This window comes from Bos indicus, chromosome 27, assembly GCF_029378745.1.
Source record: "Bos indicus isolate NIAB-ARS_2022 breed Sahiwal x Tharparkar chromosome 27, NIAB-ARS_B.indTharparkar_mat_pri_1.0, whole genome shotgun sequence".
Classification (NCBI taxonomy): domain Eukaryota; kingdom Metazoa; phylum Chordata; class Mammalia; order Artiodactyla; family Bovidae; genus Bos; species Bos indicus.
In genome coordinates this window covers 15,508,191-15,533,920 of record NC_091786.1, presented here as the reverse complement: position 1 = coordinate 15,533,920, position 25,730 = coordinate 15,508,191, and the positions used below count along the sequence as shown (strand labels likewise).

General features: G+C 41.7%; 2 non-coding genes across 2 annotated transcripts; both read left to right on the top strand.

Moving 5' to 3' along the window:
- The first annotated feature begins 10,061 nt into the window (after window positions 1-10,061).
- On the top strand, window positions 10,062-10,133 carry TRNAC-ACA (transfer RNA cysteine (anticodon ACA)). Its single transcript has one exon. It is a non-coding gene; the product is annotated as a tRNA-Cys (tRNA).
- A 2,225-nt stretch (window positions 10,134-12,358) lies between these two features.
- TRNAE-UUC (transfer RNA glutamic acid (anticodon UUC)) lies at window positions 12,359-12,431 on the top strand. The gene has a single exon. It is a non-coding gene; the product is annotated as a tRNA-Glu (tRNA).
- The last annotated feature ends 13,299 nt before the right edge of the window (window positions 12,432-25,730 follow it).

Genomic DNA, 25,730 nt, shown 5'->3' with positions numbered 1-25,730 from the left:
TAGCATTTGTCTTTTGTTTAAAATCTTAATCTTCCTTCACTACTTATGGCATGAAAGCAGAGTATTTATACTTACAACTAATCTTTATAGATTTGGGACAATAAATGTGTTTTGAGCATTTTTCATTTTTTAAAATATTTTTTTTCTTGCATTGTTTTAATCACGTTATTTATTTAAATAGGAGCAGATCCAGAATGTGATGATATACTTCCTGTCCTGGTGTAAATTTATCTCTTTTGTAGATATAGTCTGTTTGCCCTAAATCATAATTAATCTATCTTCTACTTCTTTTGGTAGTCATTTTTAAAAAATATAACACTACATTACATATTATAAAGTGGTATAATCCAACTTCATTTTTCTCCATACATTCTTGGGTAACCCAACACTGATTTTCAAGTAGGTATTTTCTCCTCCCCATTATTTGTCTTACATCACTAATTCTAGTTTGTTGTATAAGTGCTTATAATAGCTTTAATTTAAGAAATCACCATACAGTCACTTATTTATTTGATCATCAGTCTTTAAAAACAACTGTTTTTTTAATCTATTAAGAACAACATCAGCCTATTAAGAACAACTTAATAGGTGATTCCACAGCCACTTAAAACACAAAAAGTCTTATCTGCCTGTATGCCTGGATTTATTTTTTACTGTCAGGGTGTTCAGTTATTTAAATATAACAGACATTTAAGTTAAATTAGCATATTGATTCAGGAAGTTTTATCATCTTCGTTACACTTCATTTTACTGATGAGAATTTTTTGTATTTTCTACGTGGGAGATACCGTATTTCTCCTTGGCTTCTGTCAGATTCTCCTGTCACCTCGGGGGAACTGGATCTGGAATCCTTGACAGAGGCTTTTCCATGGAAATCCATACACTGTCCTTTCCCTCCATGGACTTTCTCAGAAAAGAGAGGCCTCAGATGCCCCCAGGAGCATGAGCTGTCTGTGGTCACAAGGTCTGGGTATCACTTTACACAGGAGGGGAGAGAATGGTGCTCAGCAGAACATGTGTCTGCCCGCCAATCCCAGTACGTGGTGGCTTTCTGCCAGCCTGAGAATGGACAAGGCATCTGAGATAAGAGAGAAAAGTCTGCCTTCAAATGTGGCATGGTATCCTGGAGATTTGGGTGGGGTTGGGGGAGGGTTACATAGAAAAGAGAGTAGGGTATTGAGAGAGTCTTTTGGATTTTAGTGGCAGCTTATACACACACACACATATATATTTTATATATAATATTTATATATTATATATAATATACAATATATAATATAAAATACAATATATAATATAAAATACAATATATAATATATATATTTAAAATTTCTGTCCACACCACATAGCACATGGGATCTTAGCTCCCTGACCAGGGATCGAACCCAAGCACCCCCACTTTGGAAGCACTGGAGTCTTAACTACCAGATCACCAGGGAAGTCCCAGTGGCAGCTTTGAAAAAATTAGTCTTTTCTTTTTACCAAACTGGAGCTAGAGTCTGGGAGCTACTAAAGAGGAAAAGGACACTAGAAACAAAAACACATAAGGACTTGCTGACGATGGGGCTAATGAATCGCCTGTTTGTAGGTATATCTCTAAAACCGCTAAGGATTAGAACTCCCTATTACTATTTGTTCACGTGGTAAACTTCAGCCCTAAGCAAAGACGAATGAATTCTGAAAATTTATTTTTTGACCAAAAGACCATACATGAATTGCTGAATTTCAGTCGAAAGTATTTAGTAGAATTTCATAGCCATGCATTGATCCATTGTTTCAAAAAGACCAAACAAAACAAATGCAATATTTCTCTACCATCCTCACTTAGGGTAGCTCCATTAATCAAAACAATACCTTAATTAACAAACTCTTTATAAGAATCTTAATTGTCAAGCCCTTAATGAAGGGCACACACACATCACATGCCTTCAGAAATCATGTGTATTCATGCAAAACACTCCAACTACCAGTTCCTAGTTAGCTCCTGCCAAGAAAATTATGCAACTACAAAATGTGTCTTTTTTTTTAACCCATTGGTTCATTGTAGAAACTTTTAACCCTTTAATGATAAACTCCCTTGGGTATCTAACTCTTCTCCTACCTTCATCCATCAAAATAGAAATTACCTGAACCATTCACACATCATTCATTCAAATTCACTTCCTTTTCATCTTTCGACAAGCATTTTTGCATGCTTAGTCTAGACACCAAATACTGTTGGGCGCTGGTGATACAAAAATCAGAAAGGTAAGATCACTGCCCTGAAGAAGCCCACTTGGCAGACGCAAATGTACATGTGCTGCCTGCAAGGCTGTTCCGACGTCATGGGACAAGATCCAAGTAGGATTTCTGAGTGAATGACTTTCATGTGCTACCCCAATCAGACTTGTGTTCTTAACATTTTAGGAATGCTTATGACACAAAAGTTTTGTTTAAAAAGATATTAGGCATTGTTATTTTTTTCCTAATCCATTCTAACTTGAAAACAGTTATTTATTTATTTGTTCTGGCTGTACTAGGTCTTCACTGTTGTGCATGGGCTTTCTCTAGTTGCAGCGAGTGATGGCAACGCTGGCAGCGCACAGGCTTCTCATTGCGATTGCTTCTCTTGTTGCACAAAGCACGGGCTCTAGGCGTGCAAGCTTCAGCAGTTGCAACACCCGGGCTCAGTAATTGTGGCTTACATTCTTAGTTGCTCTGAAGCATATGGAATCCTCCCAGACCAAGGAGTGACCCTGCATACCCTGCACTGGCAGGCGGATTCTCAACCACTGGATCACCAGGGAAGTACCAGGCACTGTTACTTAAAGAAGGTAATTTTGGAGGCCGAGGAGCTCCTGAATCATGAAAAAAGATGTTTAGAGGGATTTCCTCTCCAGAAGGCCCTCCACCCTGGAGAATCTGGCTTAGCAGTTGCTGAAGGCAGGGAACTTGCATGCTTTTAGCCCCAGCAGCCTGCCCCCCACTAGCAGGGGTGGGTATCCCCTTGCTAAAGAGATCCATAATTTCTTCTCACCCAGCCAATCATAGTTCCTTTCCTTTACTTTATCCATGACCCCAGTAAGCATTTTCAGTCTTCTGTAGTACAGTTAAACTTATTTCTATGATTGTGTAATAGTGTCTTCCAACCATAACCATCCACACTTCATTTTTCACTGACTTCTGGTTTCACCGAATTACGGCTTCTATGAATAAAGCCGCTACTCACCTAGAGTTGACTTGATGGTTTTCTAAGTACATTTGAGCTTGTTTCCCCAGTATTTAGTATTTCCTTATCCTAGGATTTTTTTTTTCATAACACTTGCTTTACTCCTGTTATTACTTAAATCAGTGTTTAATAGATGTTATCCAAGAGACCTTTTTTGTTCATCTGTACTATTGAATAGCAATATGTTGCTATTTTAATATAGGATGTCATTTTCTCCATATACCGACTTTTACCGACTCTTTCCTTTTTCAGTCAGCAAGACATTCTGCATTGTTACCTCCAAAAAAGAAAACATTCAGAAAGCAAAGAAAATAAGGAGTCTATTGTTAACATTCAGATTTCCCAAGGAAGAGAAAGAAATCGCATCTACACAGGAGATTTGGTAGAGTACCCAAAGGAAAGCAGAACTTCCTGCCCATCCCACACCTTTCCAAAAATTATATCAAGTTCCCAAACCTGGGGAGAAAGGAGGCGCTAGAGAGAACGCAAGGAGTGAGATGTTCATCTGGGTCTTGAGAAGACCGGGCCATGTACACTTCCCAGTCCAAGGAGGCAGCGAGCAGCCAGGGAGACGTGGCTGGGTGGAGTTTTAGGACACAGGTCAGAGACAGCCTTGCGGAGTTCATCCAGCATGAAACGGAACAGGAGAACACATTCCAGGCCCCTGCAGGTTAGCCTGCGTGCGTGAAGGACTCTAGAAAACCCCAGCGTGTTCCTCCTGCCCCTGCGTGGTGTGGGAGCAGCCCCAGAACATTCTGTAACCAAGGACACCAAAGTCAGCTGAGGCAGAGCCAGACCCGAAGAGCCCTGGGGCTGGAAATGAGGCAAGTGTCGGGCGTGACCTTGAGGGGCAATGACAGGAGACTAGAAGGGAATAAGGAAGGGCCTGGCAGCTGGGGCCAGTGCCGGGAGATCCAGGCCACACACCCTTCCTCCGCAGCGTTGGCGCTACCGTCAGACATCCCTGGAATGTAAATGGAATCCATCCAAGGGCGGTGGAGAAATAAACGGGGACCCAAACTTCTTCCACCGCTCGGCAGAATGGAGTCCGCTGAGTCTGTGGGGCAACCTTTATACCTACAATAGTATTGTCTTAGTTTTAAAAAACAATATACTAAAGGCATATCATGATTTTGGAAACCACTGAGGTTCATCTCGTCAAACAGATTTCTTTAAGAAGGAGATGCAGAAGACTTAGTTGGGGGAGAGAGGACCTTCAGGGTGGTTTACTGTATAAATCTCTGCAAAACTCCAGCTTATGCCTTCCTTGTTCTTGTTGTTGTTTCGTCTGTAACTCGTGTCTGACTTTTTTGACACCCACCGGGCTCCTCTCTGTCCATGAGACTTTCCAGCAAGAATCCTGGAGTAGGTTACCATTTCCATCTCCAGGGGATCTTCCCGACCCAGGGATCGAACCCAAATCTCCTGCATTGGCAAGCAGATTCTTCTCCACTTCTCCATAAGGCCACCAGGGAAGCCCTTATGCATTTTCGTTATATGGCTAAACTAAATAAGTGCAGTAACTGACTCTTTTTAACACATAAGCTCCATGATGTGTTAAACATAATTGTTCAATAAATGGTTAAATGAATAGGGAAATAGCACACCTCAGTTTCTAATCCACTAGTTCTTTTATTTTTTTTACAATGAACCTGTGTGACATTTTATTTATTTATTTTTATTGAAGTATAATTGATTTACAATGTTGTGTTAAGTTCTGCTATACAACAAAGTGATTTATATATATATGAATCACTTATATACATATGTATACATAAGAATACATATTCTTTTTAACATTCTTTATACATTCTTTTCCATTATGGTTTATCACAGGGTATTGAATATAGGTCCCTGTGCTAGACAGTAATACCTTGTTGTTTATTCATTCCAAGTGTAATAGCTTGCACGTGTGTGTGTGTGCGCTTAGTCGCTCAGTCGTATCCGATTCTTTGTGACCCCATGGACTGCAGCCCATCAGGCTCCTCTGTCCATGGGGATTCTCCAGACAAAAATGCTGGAGTGGGTTGCATACTCTAACCTCAGACTCCCAACCCATCCCTCCCCCATTTTTCCCTCCTTCTTGGCAACCGCAGGTCTGTTTTTTCTCTCTGTGAGTGTTTCCATTTTGTAGATAAGGTCATCTGGGTCTTATTTTAGATCCCACGTATAAGTGATACTGTATGGTATTCACCTTTCTCTTTCTGTCTAGTGCACTAGCTCTTAAATTGGTCAATAATGGAGCACCTGGAGCCCACCCTAACTTCTGTGGAGCACTATGAAATGCAGTAGTTGAAATTTCATCAATAAAGCAGGAGTAAACCAGCAGAAACACAATGTCTACAATGTGTGTCTGCTGTGCAAAATCACCGCCACTTCAGTGGTTGATTTGTCAGTTTCTCCTTGTAGTTCTGTCAAATTTTCCTTTATATATTTTCAAGCTTTGTTCTTAAAGACATACAAAATTTGAATTGTTATACCTTCTCAGTGAATCTAGCTTTTATCCTTAAGTTTCAGTCCTCTTTATCTGTAGTGATATTTGTCTCCTAAATTCTTCCTCTCCTATAGGAACAGAGCATTGACTGATTCTCTTTGGTTTGCATTTGTCTAGTTTCTCTTTTTCTACTCCTTTTCTTTCAACCATGCTGTATGTTTGAGGTATATTTTCTTTTTCCTTTTTAAAAAAAAGTCTAAATTGATACTTTTATCTTTTGGCTGGAGAGCCTGGATCCATTTCCATTTGTTGTGACCACTGGTATTTTTAAAATTTTATTTTGAAATAGTTATAGGCTCAAAGGAAGTTGCAAAGGAATCACTACACATATTTTAAATTTTTATTTCTGCCATTTTATTTTATAATTTTTATTTGTCCTCCTTGTTCATGTCCTTGAAAGTTACAATTTACATTACTTTTTACCATGAATGTTGTATGTCAACCATTATATATGCATCTGAGTTACATCAGTTCAGTTCAGTTCAGTTCAGTCGCTCAGTTGTGTCTGACGCTTTGCAACTCATGAATCGCAGCACGCCAGGCCTCCCTGTCCATCACCAACTCCCGGAGCTCACTCAGACTCACGTCCATCGAGTCAGTGATGCCATCCAGCCATCTTATCCTCTGTCGTCCCCTTCTCCTCCTGCCTCCAATCCCTCCCAGCATCAGAGTTTTTTCCAGTGAGTCAACTCTTCGCATGAGGTGGCCAAAGTACTAGAGTTTCAGCTTTAGCATCATTCCTTCCAAAGAAATCCCAGGTGCTAATAACACTATGCTGCTACTGCTAAGTCGCTTCAGTCGTGTCCGACTCTGTGTGACCCCATAGACCGCAGCCCACCAGGCTTCCCCATCCCTGGGATTCTCTAGGCAAGAATATGGGAGTGGGTTGCCATTTCCTTCTCCAATGCATGAAAGTGAAAAGTCAAAGTTAAGTCACTCAGTCGTGTCCGACTCTTGGCGACCCCATGGACTGCAGCCTACCAGGCTCCTCCGTCCATGGGATTTTCCAGGCAAGAGTACTGGAGTGGGGTGATTGATTATTTTAGGTGGCTATGGTTTTGCCAGGTTCTGAGAGTGCCAAGTTTCCATTCTTGGTCTTTTAGGCACTGAGTATCTCTCTGGACTGTGATGCCAATTTACTACCTGCTGCAGGAAACACTGAAGTAAAATAAATAAGGAAGTGACACAGTGATCAAATATGTATAGCTTGCCATGAATAATAAACGCTCAGGAAAAATAGTTTGAATGTCATAGCATTACTCAGTGTAGCCACTAGAGAGCGATCTCATACAGCTAGTACACCATTATGTTTGTGAGGGATGGCATAAGAAAATTCTTAACGCCACAGACTGCTTGGCTTAATGGGGAGGGAGGAGGGAGGAGGGTTCGGGATGGGGAACACATGTATACCTGTGGCGGATTCATTTTGATATTTGGCAAAACTAATACAATTATGTAAAGTTTAAAAATAAAATAAAATTAGAAAAAAAGAAAAGAAAATTCTTAACGCCACAGACTGCTTGGCTTAAATAATAAATGGATTTTCTCACAATTCTAGAGTGTAGGAGTCTCAAATCCAATATATCAGCAGCTTTGGTTTCTGATGGCTGCCTTCTTGTTGTGTCCTGATCACATCTCCCCTGGGGGAGGGAGTGGGCTGCACTCGGGCCCGGGGCGGCAAACTTACAGCCAGGGGTGCCCGGAGCCGACCTCCTGCACGCTTCGCTCCTCGCCGCCTTGCCAGGCCTCTGCCTCCGGCTTCTGGAGAGGCGATCCGCGAGGGCATGCTGGGGCTGGCGTGTTGCCGTGGCAACCCGATCCCTGCAGGTAGCGGCGCTCAGCGCCTCCCGGCTCCTCGGAACAGGAGAGGGAACTCCGGGGAACCTGCGCCCGGGCCGTGCGGCTGAGGGTGTGTGGTCTAGGGGCGCGGCGCGGCCGAAGAGAGGCCGGGAGGAAGCCGGTGAGAGAGACCAGTGCCTCCTGCTTTCTCAGCGCCTGGCTTTCAGCCCCAGGAGCCCGTCGCGCGCTGACTCCCGGCGGCGCCGCCTGGCCGCTGGAGAGCGCGGGTCAGCCTGGAACGCTGGTCCGGGATGCGCGCGCCCCCTTCCGCTCCCGCAGTGCGGTCTGCGCGCCGGACCCGAGCCGAAGACTGTGCCCGGAGGGCCTCGCAGTGGCTCCAGCCCTCCCTGGGGTGGGAGGAGGGTGCGGGGCTGGGGAGGCCCCCGCTGACCCCGGTCCGCAGGTACTGGCGTGCAATAGGCATCCCAGGGTCAGCGCCGCCGAGCTTCCGCGGCCCCGCACAGGATGCTCGTCCTGCATCCGTGAGACGCGGAAACACTCGCATCACGAACTTGCTAAATCCAGCCTCCTATCCACTCCAGTATTCTTGCCTGGAGTGTCCCATGGACAGAGGAGCCTGGCAGGCTACAGTCCATGGGGTCGCACAGAGTCGGACATGACTGAGTCGGTCGCACTGAGTCGGATACACACACACACACACACTGGCCCCTCACTCGTCCCCAGAGGTTCCTTGATTCGGTTGTCGAGTCTGCCACCCCGCAGGCCACTGATCTCCCCCTAAACTTGATTTAGCCCTGATTTTGTGCAGCACACCTTACCTAAGCCTTTACAGCCATCATGGCATTTAATTCTTTCAGCAAAATCCAGGTAGGTGGTTCAGTTCATTACACTCGTTCAGTTGTGTCCGGCTCTTTGCGACTCCATGGACCGCAGCTCGCCAGGGCTCCCTGTCCATCACCAACTCCTGTTTTTACCCAAACTCATGTCCATCGAGTCCGTGATGCCATCCAACCATCCCACCCTCTTTCGTCCCCTTCTGCTCCTGCCTTCAGTCTTTCCCAACATCATGGTCTTTTCAAATGTGTCAGTTCAGGTGGCCAAAGGATTGGAGTTTCAGCTTCAGCATCAGTCCTTCCAATGAATATTCAGGATTGATTTCCTTTAGAATGGACTGGTTGAATCTCCTTGCAGTTCAAGGGACTCTGAAGAGTCTTCTCCAACACCACAGTTCAAAAGCATTAATTCTTCCAGGCTCAGCTTTCTTTATAGTCCAACTCTCACATCCATACATGACCACTGGAAAAACCATACCATTGACTAAATGGACCTTTGTTAGCAAAATATTGTCTCAGCTTTTTAATATGCTGTCTGGGTTGGTCATAACTTTCCTTCCAAGGCTTCATGGCTACAATCATCAACTGCAGTGATTTTCGAGCCCCCCCCCCCCCCCCACAAATAAAGTCAGCCACCGTTTCCCCATCTATTTGCCATGAAGTGATGGGACCGGATGCCATGATCTTAGTTTTCTGATTGTTGAGCTTTAAGCCAATTTTTTCACTCTCCTCTTTCACTTTCATCAAAAGGCTCTTTAATTCTTCTTCACTTTCTGCCCTAAGGGTGGTGTCATCTTCATATCTGAGGTTATTGATATTTCTCCCAGCAATCTTGATTTCAGCTTGTGCTTCTTCCAGCCCAGCGTTTCTCATGATGTACTCTGCATATAAGTTAAATAAGCAGGGTGACAATATACAGCCTTGATGTACTCCTTTTCCTATTTGGAACAAGTCTGTTATTCCATGTCCAGTTCTAACTGTTGCTTCCTGACCTGCATACAGGTTTCTCAAGAGGCAGGTCAGGTGGTCTGGTAGTCCCATCTCTTGAAGAATTTTCCACAGTTTATTGTGATCCACACAGTCAAAGGCTTTGACATAGTCAAAGCAAAAATAGATGTTTTTCTGGAACTCTCTTGCTTTTTCCATGATCCAGCAGATGTTGGCAATTTGATTTCTGGTTATTCTGCCTTTTCTAAAACCAGCTTGAACATCTGGAAGTTCACAGTTCATGTATTGCTGAAGCCTGGCTTGGAGAATTTTGAGAATTACTTTACTAGCGTGTGAGATGAGTGCAATTGTGCGGTAGTTTGAGCATTCTTTGACATTGCCTTTCTTTGGGACTGGAATGAGAAGTATTTTCATTCCAAAAGGTAGGACGTGTTACCTCTATTTTGAGGGGAAGATGCTGCAGGCTGGGAAGAGACCCCTGCCCCGTATAACCTCTAGGCCAGGGCGGAAGTACCAAGCCCCTCCAGCCGTGGCCTGGTCTCCATTGCCACATGAGTGCAGCTCGTAAAAAATCCCAAACACTCATCCTCAGGGAGAATTTCATTCAGTTCAACAGTTGAGACCAAGCAGAAGCCTATCTTTGTAGGTGGCTCTCTCCTTACCCTCCAAGAGGGGACTGGAAACAATCTTTCTAAACTCTGTTCAAACCAGAGATATAATGTGTCATGGATTATGGCATTACACTTTATTGACATATAATAACCAACTTTTAATATCTTCCCGGGTGGCTCAGATGGTAAAGCATCTGCCTACAATGCGGGAGACCTGGGTTCGATCCCTAGGTCGGGAAGATCCTCTAGAGAAGGAAATGGCAACCCGATCCAGTATTCTTGCCTGGAGAATCCCATGGATGGAGGAGCGTGGTAGGCTACAATCCATGGGGTCGCAGAGAGTCGGATGGGACTGAGCGACTTCACTTTCACTTTAATAACACTTTATCATTGGAAGGATCTCTCCCTACTTTATTATATTTCATGTCATAATCACAATTTACACCATGAAGCGAGTGATTGTCTTTATTTTACGTGGATGTAAACTGAAGCCCAGAGAGGGTCAGCAGTTTTGCCCAAGGTCACACACCTATTAGGCAGTTGGTTCCTTATTTCATGCCCCCCATACCTGCAGTAATACAGATATTCCTCTAAAGTAGCCCACATTCCAGCCATCACAATGTACACAAATGTTGTCCCACGGATTATACAGTAGGGAGGGCCCAGGGGTAGAGACCATCTGCCCTCTGCTCTCATTCCTCCCTTCTCATTTCTGACCCCACCGCCCAGCGTGGCACCTGGCATACGGTGGACCCTCAATGAATGCTTGTTGAATGGATGAATCCTAGCCTTATTTTGTAATCATCTCTCAGCTTTCCCTTCTGTTAGCCAGGCCCCTGTGTTAGATCCTCTTCCAGTTCTGGTAAGCTTCAACACAGATGTGATAAAAGCCATTTGTTGAATTGCTACACTCTGTCCTAGGCTCTTTATACAATGTACCATTTATTCCTTGCCTTCCCTGGTGGCTTCCCTGGTGGCTCAGATGGTAAAGAATCCACTTGCAAAGCAGGAGACCTGGGTTCCATCCCTAGGTTGGGAAGATCCCCTGGAAGAGGAGCAACCCACTCCAGTATTCTTTCCTGGAGAATGTGGACAGAAGAGCCTGGCGGGCTACAGCCCATGGGGTTGAAAAGAGTCGGACACAGCTGAGAGACTAAGCGCATAGAATTTACTCCTTAACAACCCTGTGAGGTGAGAGTTATTTCTTCCATTTTATAAGAGAAGAGACAGACTTAGAGAGAGAATTAGAAGTTACAAACTGTAGAGTCACAGAGTCTATTCAGTGTCAAACCCCAGGGCCTGTCCTATTGAACCACCATGTTGGCACTGTTTTTTTTGGATATTGCATTTCTGATCTCGACCTTGAGCCAAGAATGAATCATATATATATATGTGTGTATATATACACACATATATATAGATGATTATGATTGCTCTAAGGGCAAGGAAGGAGCAGTTACTTGGTGTATTTCTTCATAATTGTGTGTTAGTCGCTCAGTTATGTCTGACTCTTTGCGACCCCATGGACTGTAGCCAGCCAAATTCCTTTGTCCATGAAATTCTCCACGCAAGAATACTGGAGTGGGTTGCCAGTATATAATGGGTATATGTGGTCCTGCAACAGAAATAATATTTTTTTCAAGCCCCACATCAAGACACATGGTCTGTTAAAGAATTTTTAAATAATTATCCATCTTTTAAATTTTTTATTTTATTTTTTAAATTTTATTCATCTTTTTAAATGAAATGAAGAGAGAACTCTCTTAAACTTTTATTTTCTACTCAGTAGTTAGCTGTTTAAAAATAATTGTGTCTTCTAATATTCCTTTTCATCTTTGAAACATGATCACCCTTCCAGGTTATTTCTTTGTTCAGAAGGTACCCAGTACTTTGTTAGGGATTCTTCAGTTTTGTTTGGAAGATGCATTCCACATGTGGCCAAGACTTTCCCTTCCGGGAATGGGGCTTCTATTGGCGGGATGAAAGGATTCTTTAGGTTAATGGGGGAATTTGATTCCTGGGCCACACAGATCCAATAAGGTGGAGTTACCAGCAAAGCACCGACGAGATTTTAGTTCAGCTCCTGGCTGTTATGTAGCATTCTCATCTCCTAGTTTGAAAGAGGATGTCATCAGTTTATAATTCATCGAATAACCACTAATGAAGAACCTCTTGATCTTAGTGCCCAAATTAATTAATTAGTTCAAGGAACGTGTATTATGAGTCTACCATGTGCCCTATTGTCACTTAGAGACACTTTTAATACACATAGCTCCTGAACTGGTGGGAAAAAAAAAAAGAATCAGTGATTTTTAGAGCTAAGGGTAATGGCCCTGAGCAATCATGTAGTGTTTTGGTTTTGGTTTGGTTTTTTTTACTTCTTATTTATGAGAAACTGAAGCCCAGAAGGGGACTCAGAGTCAAACAGCTAGTTAGTAATCGCTAGAACTGATATTCCTGGAACTCCCTGGTGGTCCAGTGGTTAAGACTCTGCACTTTCAATGCAGGGGACATAGGTTTGACCCCTGGGCAGGGAACAGAGATCCTGCATGCCACAAGACACAGCCAACAACAAAAAAAGAAACATATATATAGAATTGAGATGCCAGCTTCTGACCTCCTGACCCAGGGTGCTGGGGCAGTAGTCCAAACAACAGAACGTTTGTCAGGGAGTGTACCACACAGTCTCGGATTATATGTGGGTTTCGTTTGAAGAGGGACACAAAGAATCCCCCTCAACTTGCTTTTTATTCATGTTTCATTTTCCCTAATTTACTTGTCAGCATGATTTTCAGTCTTCATACCTGCCCTGGTTTTGAATCAAGGGGAGAAAAGTCCAGAGATTTCCAGCCCAAAGTTGTCAAGCTTGACAGTGTGTTTGACCCTGAGGGATTATTTTTTTGGTCTCCAAGAGCTAGAACCAGGAAAGGAAATCCCAAACCTTGCTTGAGACTGGGCCCTGTGATAGATCATGCATGTCCCTTGGTTGATGTGAAAAGATGACTGAAACCTGCTCTGGGAGGGACCTCTGGCTTGATGCTTTCGGTTTTGTTTATGACTGGAAGGTAGGAGTTCTCTAAGTGTGAAGTTACAGTACCTTCTGGCATTTTCTTTCTAACATAAACACAGAGTTTCGCATGTTAGGATTTGAGGATAAAACATTATCCCCAATGTTTTACTGTGATTTCCTCACAGAGGCCTCTAAGGCACAGTGAAAATGACTTCAGAAATTCTTGTTAGATGGGAGACTGGTTCACACTTAATACTACTTTATGACCTTGTCAGTTTGCATTACTGATATGGAACTTGGTTCCTATATGTACAAATAAATGATCACAGTTGTCTAAAATGTAGGAAAATATTATATCTTTATAATACCTTGTTCTGTGAGGTTCCAAAAGACCAAATAACATTCTTTGGACAAAAAAGTATCCCAAACTGGACTGCAGAATATCTGTACTAAGGAGGACTATGTATACATTTATGTAAGTTAATTTAAGGAATCATGCATGGTAACATTTGTAAAATATTGTTCTGTAACTAGTACTGTAGATTTCGATGCTCAGCAAAGTAATACAAGCCATTGAGAGGGCTTAGCACTGCTGAGTCCCTGTCACCTTTGACAAGAAGGTCCCCTTCCCTGTCACGAGAATCACCCAGAAGGTTCTTTCCACTGGGATCAGCACCCTCCCCCACCCCTCAATCCAGCCCCAGTCAATATAGCAAAGGACTTGGGTTAAGGAATAAGTGCAGTGTCCATGATGAGGGTCGTCCCATCACCCCATCTCACCTGTTGTGTCCATGAATGGCCAAGGAAATAACATGTAGAGCTTTGGGGGTCCAGGAGCAGGGGGACCCCAATATTTCATTTCCTGGGGAGGAAGTAGCTTGGCCAAGAGAAGGGAGGAGATGGCCTGGTGTGACAGAGAGGGGACAGCGAAGCCAGGCAGCTCCTGGCTCTGAGAAGTGGGGATGGGATCCTGCTCCTGCCTCCAGGCCCCTTACCTGAAGCAATAGAAGGCAGGTGCAGCTGGGGGCACGATCACCCTGAGCTCTAGATGAATATGCTCAATTAATTGGAAAAATAAAATAAAGTTTGAGAATCCAATGTAAATAGACCAAGTCAAAAACGCATTCAGTGTTTACGCAATTTACAATTTAGACACAATTATAATAGAGCATGTAATGGGCTTTATGAAAGAGTTATGGGAACACAGAGGAGGGCATCTAAATCAGATGGGACGATCCAAGAGAACTTCCTGGATGAGGTGACACAAACTGAATTTACAGGATGAGAATGCACTAACTAGAAAAAGAAGGGGCTAGGGAGAGTATTTCAGCAACAGCACGTGAAGAGACGTGGAGGAAAGACAACATATGCTGCATTTTAGAACTGACATCTGGCTTCGAGTGGCTGAGAGAGAGGGTGAAGGTAGGAGGGATAGAGGAGCCTAGAGAGGAACCCACACCCAGATAACGCAAGACCCAGCGTGCTAAACCGAAAGGTTTTAAATTTCCTCTGAAATCAGTGGGGACTGGACTTCCCTGGTGGTCCGGCGATTAAGAAACCACCTGCCAGTGCAGGGCACCCAGGTTTGATCCCTGGTCCAGGAAGATTCTACCTGCCTCGGGGCAACCAAGCTCGTGTACTGCAATTAGAGACGAGCCCCCACTTGCTGCAACTAGAGAAAGCCTGCTCACAGCAGTGAAGAACCCAGAGGAGCCATAAATAAATAAATAAATCAGTGGGAAGTGACGGATTTTGAACAGGGAAGTGGGACGATCACATTTGCTGTTTAGAAGCATCATACACCCAGTGCCATGCAGGCATCCAGGGTGGAGCTGGGCAGAATGGAGGCAGGAAGGCCAGCTAGGAGGCTACTGCTTGGGGTGATGGCAGACCCCGAGGTCTGGTACTTCTGCGAGCTTAGAAAGTGGAAGACTGAGCACCTTCCACCCCAACCCCCAATCAGTTCCAAACGTAGCCGTGACAGCAGATGCTAATTTCATGCCAAGAAAAATTTTGAGTGCTTTACACTGAATCCTTCAGCAACCCTATGGTGACTATATTATTCTTATTATTCTCAATTGACATATGAGGATATTGAGGCAATGAAACGTTAAGTAACTTACTTAACGTTAAGTAAGCTGAACCTGGCGTCAGACCTTCCACCTGACCACAACCAGCTAGTAAGTGGTTGCCCTGATTAAGCCAAAAGAGAGGGTGTCCAAGTTCACTGATGCTGCTGACCCCGCTACGCCTCCTCCACCCTAGCCTGTGAGGTTAGAGGTACCCACTCCTGCTGATGACTGTCCAGCTTAGCTGGTGCGTGGCAAACAGGAGTCCCTCCCTGTGCCCCGGTGACTCGATGAGGATTTATGGTGCCCTTCTTCACCTCTAGTTTAGTTTTACCTGCTAGGTGTGATTTTCATGTTATATAATCTCTTGGCAGGTCCACTGTGGCTTTTAAAAAATATTTCTATAAGAAAGAACGATGCGTTATCTACTATCTATTTACAGTTTTCATGCCATTTACTTTTTTGGTGGGGGCCACGCTGCACAGCACGTGGGATCTTAGTTCCTCAATCAGGGATCAAACCCATGCCCCCTGCAATGGGAACATGGACCCCTGGACCACCAGGGAAGTCCCATACCATTTACTTTCACTGGTTTTTTACTGAGGACTCTTTTATTTTTTAATTGAAAAAATAACATAGGCACAGAAAGATATTCAGACTGCAAAAAGTATTCAGAGGAAAGTAAGCCTCCTCCTTTACACTCCCAGACTCCCAGCTCCTTTCCCCCAGGGCCACTCTTCTAGGTCTTTTAATGAAATGCTGTATGAAGCAAGCTCATACACTTAACTCACGTTAATGAAACGTACGCTTTTTGTTTTTGCCTGTAATGAATCATGCCTTCCTCTGTACCCGCCCTGGCCCCACCTTTCCACCACCTCTACCTGTGGGATAACGGCAAAAAAAAAAAAAGTCCAGGATCCAATTTCATTTAAGCCCTGGTTTATGACTGAAGCAACTTAGCAGCAGCAGCAGCAGCTACCTGGTAATTTAAGCTGCTCGTTTAGAAGAGGTTTCAGGCTGGCTTGGATGAGAAGGATCAGTCTCCCTAGAGCCTGTCCTTTGCCCTGCCCCTTTCAGGATGAGGGTCAAGCGGCTTATGAGACCTTCAGCCGATATGCCCGTGTCCACTTTGTGCACATCTACTGGCCTCTGGGTCCCTGCCTCTGGGCCACGCGCTTCACTCCTCTGGTTAGGGCTAACCTTCAGACCTCAGTGGAGGGTCAGGGGTCTGCCGTTGGGACATGGCTCCTGGTGGCTCCCCTGGGCCGAGATGAGCGCCGTCCAGCTTCTGATGGCCGTGTGGCCCCTCTGGGTTTGGCTGACAGGCCCGTGGACCCTGCTCAGCCTTCTTTCTGCAGCCTGCCCCGCAGCAGGCCGCCCTTGCCTGGCAGCTGCTTCAGCATGGCTGGCCAGCCAGGTTCTCAGTTACCTCTGGAGCCTGTCAGCACGTGAGACCCAAGAATGGGTTGGCAAAGCTGAACCTGGCGTCAGACCTTCCACCTGACCACAAGCACGGTGACGTTTGTCCTGGTGTGGCTGTGCCAGGCTGGAATGGGGCACCCGGTGAGGTGGCACGTCCCAGGCAGAGAATTGCGGAAGGGCTGCAGCTTCTCCTCCTCCCTCACTGTCACCAGAGCTTGTCTAACCTCCTCCCCCCACCGCACAGAGGCCATTTATTAAAAGACAGACACATGGTCTGACTGCCCCTGACAGACATGCTAACTTCTTCACTCTGTGGGGACCCAATACACGTGGGTCCTCTGGCGTCTTGGGTGCTGATACATTCGAGGATCAGGTGAGGGAGTTTGAATCACCCTTTTCTCAACACAATTCTGTTTTTTATTATCAGTCATGGCACATTACCTCAGTCATTTTTGTAGACATTCTCCTCCATAACATAGACGTTAGAATGATTTTGGCCACAAGTGATAATATCCAACTAAATTCGGCTTAAACAATGAAGGCATTTAATAAACTTACAAGACAAAACCTTTGAGGGTTAAGGGGTCCAGAGCTGGTTTGGCAAGTCTATAATGTCATTCAGGGCCCAGACCTTGTACTCTGCCATTCTCAGCATACTGATGTCTCATCCTTAGATTTCTCACCTCAAGGTCACAGGGTAGCTGCAGCTGCTCTGGACATCACTTCAGATAGCCCTGTTGAAAGGCAAGAGAAGGGAGGGCTTTCACAGTGGAGAAACATCTCTCCATGTCTGTCTCTTTTTTGTCATGTAAAAAAAAAATCTTTCCAGAAACAGTTTCAATAGATTTCTCTGTATTCCCTATTATCTATTACCATGTCACATGGATACCCACAACTGAAAGGAAGACTAGGAAAGAAAGTGTCAGACATTTCCACAGCAACTATATTGGGAATATCTGCTCCTTTGGAAGAAGAGGAAGATAAAGTGTAATCGGTTAAGTCACAAAAGCAACTACCCCTGAAAGGAGATCTTGGGCAAGTAGATACCTTAGATGTCCCAGGCCCGTACTCAGAAAGACAAAAGAGAAGAATCTACTAAAATTTTAAAAATATCATTCCCTTTATATAGCAACACATACACAAGTGGATGTGTGCCAATATATTTTTTATGCTTTGCTTTTTTCACTCAACAATGCTAATGCTATCATGCACTAATTTCCACATGTACTGCACATGTACTTTGCTACAGCTGCTAAGGCGTCTAGTCATGTGTAGCATGACTTTTACTTATAGTACCTTTATGTTTTAGTATCTGGTAGGACTGGTCATCTTCATTACTCTTCCTCAGAATTTTCTCAGTTCCTTTTGCAGGTGTATTTTTGTAATGTTAGCTCCATTTAGTGCTGAGCTATACCTTCAAAACCTGTATACATTCACATACTCTATGTGTCGCTGTATATATACACATATACTAAGATACCATTTTATTAACATAATATGTCTAAATAAATTGGGCTTTTTGTTTTAAGAATCATCCATAATGCAAGCCCCAAACACAAAGCAAATAAACCAAAAAACTACCACTAACTTCTAGAAGAGAGTTCTTGTTTTCATTAAGAAATCCAAACAATGGAAAAATTAACCAAGGTAAAGCAAGGAACTGAAAGAAAAAAATCATTTAAAATTAGTGAAACAGAGAAAAAAGCTTATGCTGGATTTCTGACTTTCTTATTTCATATCCTCCTTTCATCCTGAGACATGAAGTGATCATTTTAGATTTTGTAACAAGAGAAGATAAGCCCCACTTCCACTTTAGCTGGAATAGAAATCAGGTTGGCAAATGTGTTTCAATCTGATATTCTCTCACTCTTGACCACTTGCAAGTATTTAATGAAGGTGGATATCCTACTTGTTTTTACAGTTCCTTTCTCCTCTAAGGGGATTACAAAAACTAGTCATTATTTCAGAGAAGACAATGGCACCCCAATCCAGTATTCTTGCCTGGAAAATCCCAGGGACGGAGGAGCCTGGTAGGCTGTGGTCCATGGGGTCAGTAAGAGTCGGACACGGCTGAGCAACTTCCCTTTCACTTTTCACTTTCAGGCATTGGAGAAGGAAATAGCAACCCACTCCAGTGTTCTTGCCTGGAGAATCCCAGGGACGGGGGAGCCTGGTGGGCTGCCGTCTATGGGGTCGCACAGAGTCGGACACGACTGAAGCGACTTAGCAGTAGCAGCAGCAGTCATTATTTACAGAATTAAAGTAGAAATATTTTTGGACAGAGACATCATAGAAATACATGTCAACAGGCACTTTCGTTAATGTGATGGTGAGTTCTAAAGTCATCTGCAGTTCGGTCTGAATATTGAAGATTGTAAAGTTACTTCTTGAAGACATACAATTTTCTTTCTGCTTATTCCAAGTTATCTAGAGACTATGGTAGGAGAAAACATAAAAATTCAAATGACATATCCTATAAATTTAAAGTTCTATTATGTTATAATTTTGAGAATGATTTTCCAGAAGAAATATAGTTACTTGATTTACTGTGACAAAGTCCATATTTCTTTGTTTTCACTTATTTTTTACAGAAATATTTACAAATTAAAACAGCATTAGTCAACAGGCATTGAAAGCAAGTGATAAGAATTACATATATACTTTTTCAATAAAGTAGAGAATCTTTGGTAATTTTAATTTTCCACAGTGCACAGAAATGGATCAATTTTTTTTGTTTCTCCACAATAAAACAACAGAGAAAAGTTGCTTTAATCAAGTTCACAAAAGAAAACTATATGAACTATCATTTTAAGTATTTCTGATATTAGTTGATCTTTGAGAGATTTTACAAATTTTCCTACCTCATAAAAAACTACCAATGATAATTTTCTGGCTTTCTTCTCTGTATCATATTTTGCCATCAAGTAATTCATCTCCCTGATTCTGTGTATTATGAATCAGCTCTTCGTCTTTTCTGATCTGAGGAGAGGTTTTTATTCCTGTCTAGTAAAATTTCAAAGCCCAGGGGGCTCAACGAGTAAAGAATCCGCCGGCAATGCAGAAGATGCCGGAGACTCGGGGGAGACGCGGGTTCGATCCCTGGGTCTGGAAGATTCCCTGGAGGAGGACATGGCAGACTACTCCAGTATTCTTGCCTGGAGAATCCCATGGAAGGAGGAGCCTCGCTGGCTACAGTCCATGGAGTGGCAAAGAATAGGACTCGACTGAACATAAAATTTCTAAGCCACTAGGTGGCAGAGTATCCTTGGCTTAGATTAAATAGTATTGCATTTTCCCACTGATCCCCGAATGTGAATGGCCTTCGAAGCTCTCACTAGTGTACGCCTAAAATATTTTTTAAATCATATACACCCTCCACAAACTTTTAAGTTTATGTATAAAGTTATTCAACAAAAGTTTAAATAACTAAAGAGATGTACTTCTGCCGTACTGTAAATACTGAAATTTTAAAATAAAATTTATATCATCCTTTTAAATAAATATAATTGAATACAAAATATCATAGGGTTTGGTAGCCATCATCATTTAAAAATTCCAAAATGAGCTTGTCTTTTATAGTGGGATACTTAATATCACTCCTTTTCCTCTTTGGCATCTTATTTTTCATTATATTTTCTTCACAGAATTTTATACTGATAGAAAAGGTTTTACGCTTAAAAGGTTTGATCACTATCTTTTTCTTCTCTGTAACAAGACTATGTGTATAAACGAAATAAATAGTTTTATGTTTCCTGTGACCATAAAATAGTAAGTGTGAAATTCTTATATTTCTGAATTCCTAATATACATACATTTTTCATACATATATATATTTCTAAATTTGCCCAGAATATGCTTATTTTTCATTAATTTGAAAAATTCAGAAAAACATAAAAATGACTCTTAATCGTACAACTTAACAGATATTTATAGAGAATAAATGGCAATGTTGTCATCTTCTCTCTCCCCACTTCACCTAGATTACTTCTGTTAAGCAGTTGATGCTAATTTCCCCATATTTTCCCGTTTATAAAGATCTACTTTCAAAATTTGGAGTACAAAATATTAAGATGCTTCCAAAATTTCCTTTTTTAAGAGATTCTCTCTTTCCCAGCATTGAAAGCACTGTGTTCCATTGAGGAGGGGGTATATGTGTGTTAACTGGATTACATACACAGACACGCAAATGTATACACACACATGCATACATAGTAAATGAGGAAAAAGTGCCACTTTGAAAAAAAAGTCACATTTATGATATTGCTGAAGTTTAGAGCTACCTCCTTGGGAGTTTGGGAACTGCAGAGTTAGCAGGAACAAATTATCCTCAGGTTCCATAATTTGCTAGCAGGACTCAAAAAACAAACTGAAAAGTGGTTATCCTCATGGTTATAGCTCATTTGGGGGAAAATATACAGGTTAAAATAAGCCAAGGAAAGAAGAGCATAGGGCAGAATCCAGGAAATCACTAAATATGGAGCTCTCAAGGTCCTCTCTCTATTTCCCTGGTGCCTGCGTGTAACACATGAAATATTGTCGCCAGGGAAGCCCACCCAAGCCTCATCGGTTCAGAGTGCTTGCTGAAGTTCCATTTCACAGGCATGACTGGTTGCCTGTGTGGCAACTGTGTGTGTATGTGTGGGATAGTAGACATATAAAGGCCGATCAGGAAACTTAACAGTAACAATACTGGTACATTCTTCTGCAGGCTATATTCCAGGCACTGAGCTAAAATAAATACTCTTTGTGGTGACTCTGTGAAGTAGATATTTTTGTCCTCCTTATTCAGATACTCAGATAAGGAAAATGATGCTCAGAAAAATTAAATGTCTTGACTGAGATCACACAACTGGTAAGTAGCTGAGCTGGGATTCTAAGCGAGGTTTGTCTAACCCCCAATCTCACGCTCTTCATGAAGGCTCTGTCCATGTTCTGGAGTCTTTTGATTTTTAGATACGCTTAATATAGATTTTGGCAGGTCGTGGAGAAAGCAGGGGCTGGGGGAATGGGAGAGGGGAGAGATCATTTTGGCAGGTCCTGTCCATGCCTTCGGTTTCTAATTCCTAGACACACTGGGTAATGTTGTGGAGGGTCCAGGCTAACTAAGCCAAATTAGACCAATGTAAATTGGCCAACAAAGGCAGAAGCATCACAGCCTCAGATGACCTAACCAGGTAGCAGGCCATTCAGCTTAGCCCGTGACTCTGCCAACATTTCATAAGATCCTCCTTTCATTAAAGAATATTAGAGGGTGACTTTCTGAACCCTTCACTATGTGAAGACTTGATGTACATGTGTAATCAATTGTTTTGTTGGTACCACTCATTTCAGATCTCCTCCTTAAAGCCATGTAGTTATTTGGAACCTTACCGTAGTGATTAGCGCTGCTGCTGCTGCTGCTGCTAAATCGCGTCGGACTCTGTGCAAGCCCATAGACGGCAGCCCACCAGGCTCCGCCGTCCCTGGGATTCTCAAGGCAAGAACACTGGAGTGGGTTGCCATTTCCTTCTCCAATGCATGAAAGTGAAAAGTGAAAGTGAAGTCAGTCACTCAGTCGTGTCTGACTCTAAGCGACCCCATGGACTGCAGCCCACCAGGCTCCTCCATCCATACACTGTTTACACTCAACTTCCTTCTGGAATCTTTAATACTCTGTTCTCTTCCAGTTCAATAGATGGGAGGTTTCCATACTTTACTGGAGCTGTAAGCTTGGGACACTGGCAGGCTCCTGATACTGGTCACAGATCCTAAGGTCCTTTCTTCCTCTTGGTGGTCTGAGTCTCTGTAGTTTGTACAGCAAACATGAAATGCTCAGTGGGAATGTTAAATTATAATCACTTTAATCAGCAATACAATATTCACTGCTGTATAGTTTTGCATGTTGAGTCACGGAGCTCTCTTTTATTACAGTGAAGTGTTACGTTTGAAAACTCAGATGATCTTGATTATTCAGACTGAGATGAATTATGAGATTGTGTATAATTTATTAGAAGTTATATGCTTATAAATTATGGACAAATTTGCCTTTTCCCCCTTCCTTAAGAATCAAAGGCCAAAATAATAATTTATTGTTGGAATATGTTGACATGGTATTAAAATGTATTCGGGAAGGAAGAACTAAATTAGAGAGGAAGTGATAGTAATATACGCTTAGAAATGGGCTATTTTTAACGAAGGGGAAACAAGAACACATACATAGATAGCTAAGGCTGTTTTTCTACAGTTGAAAAAAATTTTTTTTTCATGACAGTTAAAACAGAATTTCTTATCCTTGTCTTTTACCATAAACTATGACAGGAGATGAGAGCTGCAATTTTCTGAAATTTTGTCCCATTTAAACTCCTAAAATGTTTATTTTAAATCTGGAAAGCATTAAGACAAATTTCTCCTAGGGTGTCTTCAGTGTCATTTAGATTTAGACCATCCCACAATCCGTCGTCTGATAATTAGAAGGCAGTTGGCTTTGGCATCAAAGTTCCACCGATGTTACAGTTGGAAGGTTCAGATACAGAGAGATTAAGACGTTGGCCCAGAGTCTCTCAAACACCGAGTTGGTTTAGGGTTTTGTTTTTTTCTGACCAACTTATCTACGGCTTAGAAGAATTAGTCTAATTTTCTAAGCACTTAACTTACCATCAGACAGGAGTTTAGTCTTCTTATAAAGTTTTTATGCTTGTTTGAATGTTGTCACTTAAAATTAAGGCCTTAATAATCATATAAAAATTCCAGAGAATGTTTCAAATATAAAAGTAATAGGAGGAACAAAAAAATTTTAGCTTAAAAAAATTACAACAGCCATGACTTTCTCCCTTTCTGAACCCACCCCATACTCCCTCAAAAACAAAAAACACAAAAACCTCTGCTGAAAGAAGATCACACTGGAAATATAAATACACTGTTTGTGTTTCATAAATAAGAACTAATTCATGGGGAGGAATAGGTATGAATTATAGGAAAACCAAAAATGAGTTGCAGATATAAACAAAGGAAGTCAATTAAAATATAGGTACAAAAAAAGAAGAGACTTAAAATAATAAACTATTTCTTTGGAATCTTATTTTCAAAGTGCTTTACAGATTTCCATTTTTATAGTATTCTGTGAGTTGAGTGGAGAGTTAATATTCTTAACTGGTATTTGATAACCAAGATCACAAAAAGATAAAATATACTAACTTTCTGCACAGTCTCCGAGCCTGCAGCTGAAGCAGCAAGAGGACCTATGTCCTAAGACTGAACCTTGTACTTTGTCCTTGTTCTACTCTGCCTGTGGCAGTCTGCCTAGGGGATGGAGACCCTACAGGGGTTAGCTGGACCAACTGAGCAGGGGCCATGACAAAGAATAGCATAGGCCTCACTCCACGTCAGGCATAGAAAGGGAACAACTAATGGGTAAGAAGAGTCAAGTGATATTGATCCGTGGCTCGCCAGGGTTGAATTCAGTACATGTTCTGCTGTCTCCTGGGTGCCAAGATTTGACAGAAAGGGCAAAGGACAACTTGAACAATGTGGGGTGGGCGGGTGAAACCTCCATTCATTGTCGTTCACGTGGGAATGGAGTGCTCAGAATGAGGGAAATCTTGACAAGGCTCCCTGCGGGTAACAGCCCCTGGTTTCTTATCAGAAACCCGATATTCAGCGCTTTTTTCTCTTCACCGCTGGGGTTGGAAAAGTGTGTGAGGAGAGCATGCTGGTACCAGAGAGGAGAGATTTTTTTGTAAAAGAAGATCTTTGTTCCTAATGGAAAAAAAGAATAAAAAGACAAAATTCAAAAGGAAAGGACAAGACCTAAAGTCAGAAAAACATTTTGGAAAATAGGCTAAGTGAAAAAGGAATAAAGTAGTCCTGGGTCACTAGAAAACACGATTCGGGGTAGTGGTGATTCGCAATGGAAAGGAAAAAGAACACAGTTCAAGAGATTGAATTGTAATGAGAAATCAGACACAGCCAATATATCCAAGACCAAGGGGTTGGCTTTATAAATTATGGTACATCTACACAAGGAATACTATATAGGCTTTCAAAAAGAATCAAGTATACAAATGTTAACACAGCTATCTGAGACTGATTTAGTCTCAGATAAAATAAAATAAATTTATAAAATTTATAAAATAAATTTATAAAAATAAAATGACAGAATAATTTTTGAAGTATAATTTTATTTTAAAATAATAACATATGTTAGTATACATACGATAAAAAATCTGGAGGATGAAGCATCAAGCAGTCAAGGGTAGTTATTTCTGAGTGAGGGAGGGAACCTTTACTGTGGAAGAGTGTTATGTTTTATATTATATATTTTGGGCCTTTTCAAAAAATTTTTTTATAAAATTCATACAATTTTCATTGTACATTAAGAAAAAAATCAATAATATAGAAATAAGTTGCATCACAAAGAATAAGATATATAAAGTTGAAGAGATATATTACATTAAAACTTAACACTGAATTAATTTATACTCTATATTTATATCTATGTTTTTATCCATGAAGTGGTGATTCCAAAGTAAAGGTTTTAATTCCATTTAAAAATGTTTGTAGGTTTAAAATGACAAGTGATAGACTTTTAATAGATGATAGTTATGATTATAAAGATGTTCTTTATTATACTATATTTACAGACATAATCCATAATATGATTTACCTATTGATGTACTTAATACTTTTTCAATGATCCATTTTCATTAACTTGAATTATTCCCTTCAACTCTTCTGCTATATTTTGTAATTTTCAAAAAGCAACTCTAATTGCTTTTAACTTAAAGAGAATCCTTCCCACAAATCACAAAGAGGAAAGGGAAAGCAAGAAATATTTTATAACAAACTACACTTAACAGAATATTTTAAATCAGATTTTAAGAAAACATTAGAAGAGAAAGAAAACGCTAAGCGGATTGCAATGGTCACCCTGCTCAGATGGATCTAATTGTCCTAAATTTTGAACTAACTAGATTGGGTTACATATGAAAAAGAGAGTAATGATAATCTCACCTGAGAGTTAGGAGGGAACAAGTACTAGACAGAAAAAGTTAAATCCTTTAGCTTTTGTCATGTTCAAAATGACCAGGAAGTTGTATTCCAATTTGTTTGCATATTGCAGTCAGGTCCAACAGAGTTCTATTTAATAGGATTTCATCTATAATCCACTCAAATAGGGTCGGGGCTCTGTCTCAAATTAATGCAAGCATAAAATGAATTTGTCTAAAATGAAAAAACTTTCACTGGGACTTAAAGTATGATTTCGGAAACTTTTGAGGGCCCGTACTATCCATTTCAGGTGGAAAAGTAAAACTTGAGACATTTCTCCCCGCAGTATTGAAAAAAAATTAGAGTCCAAG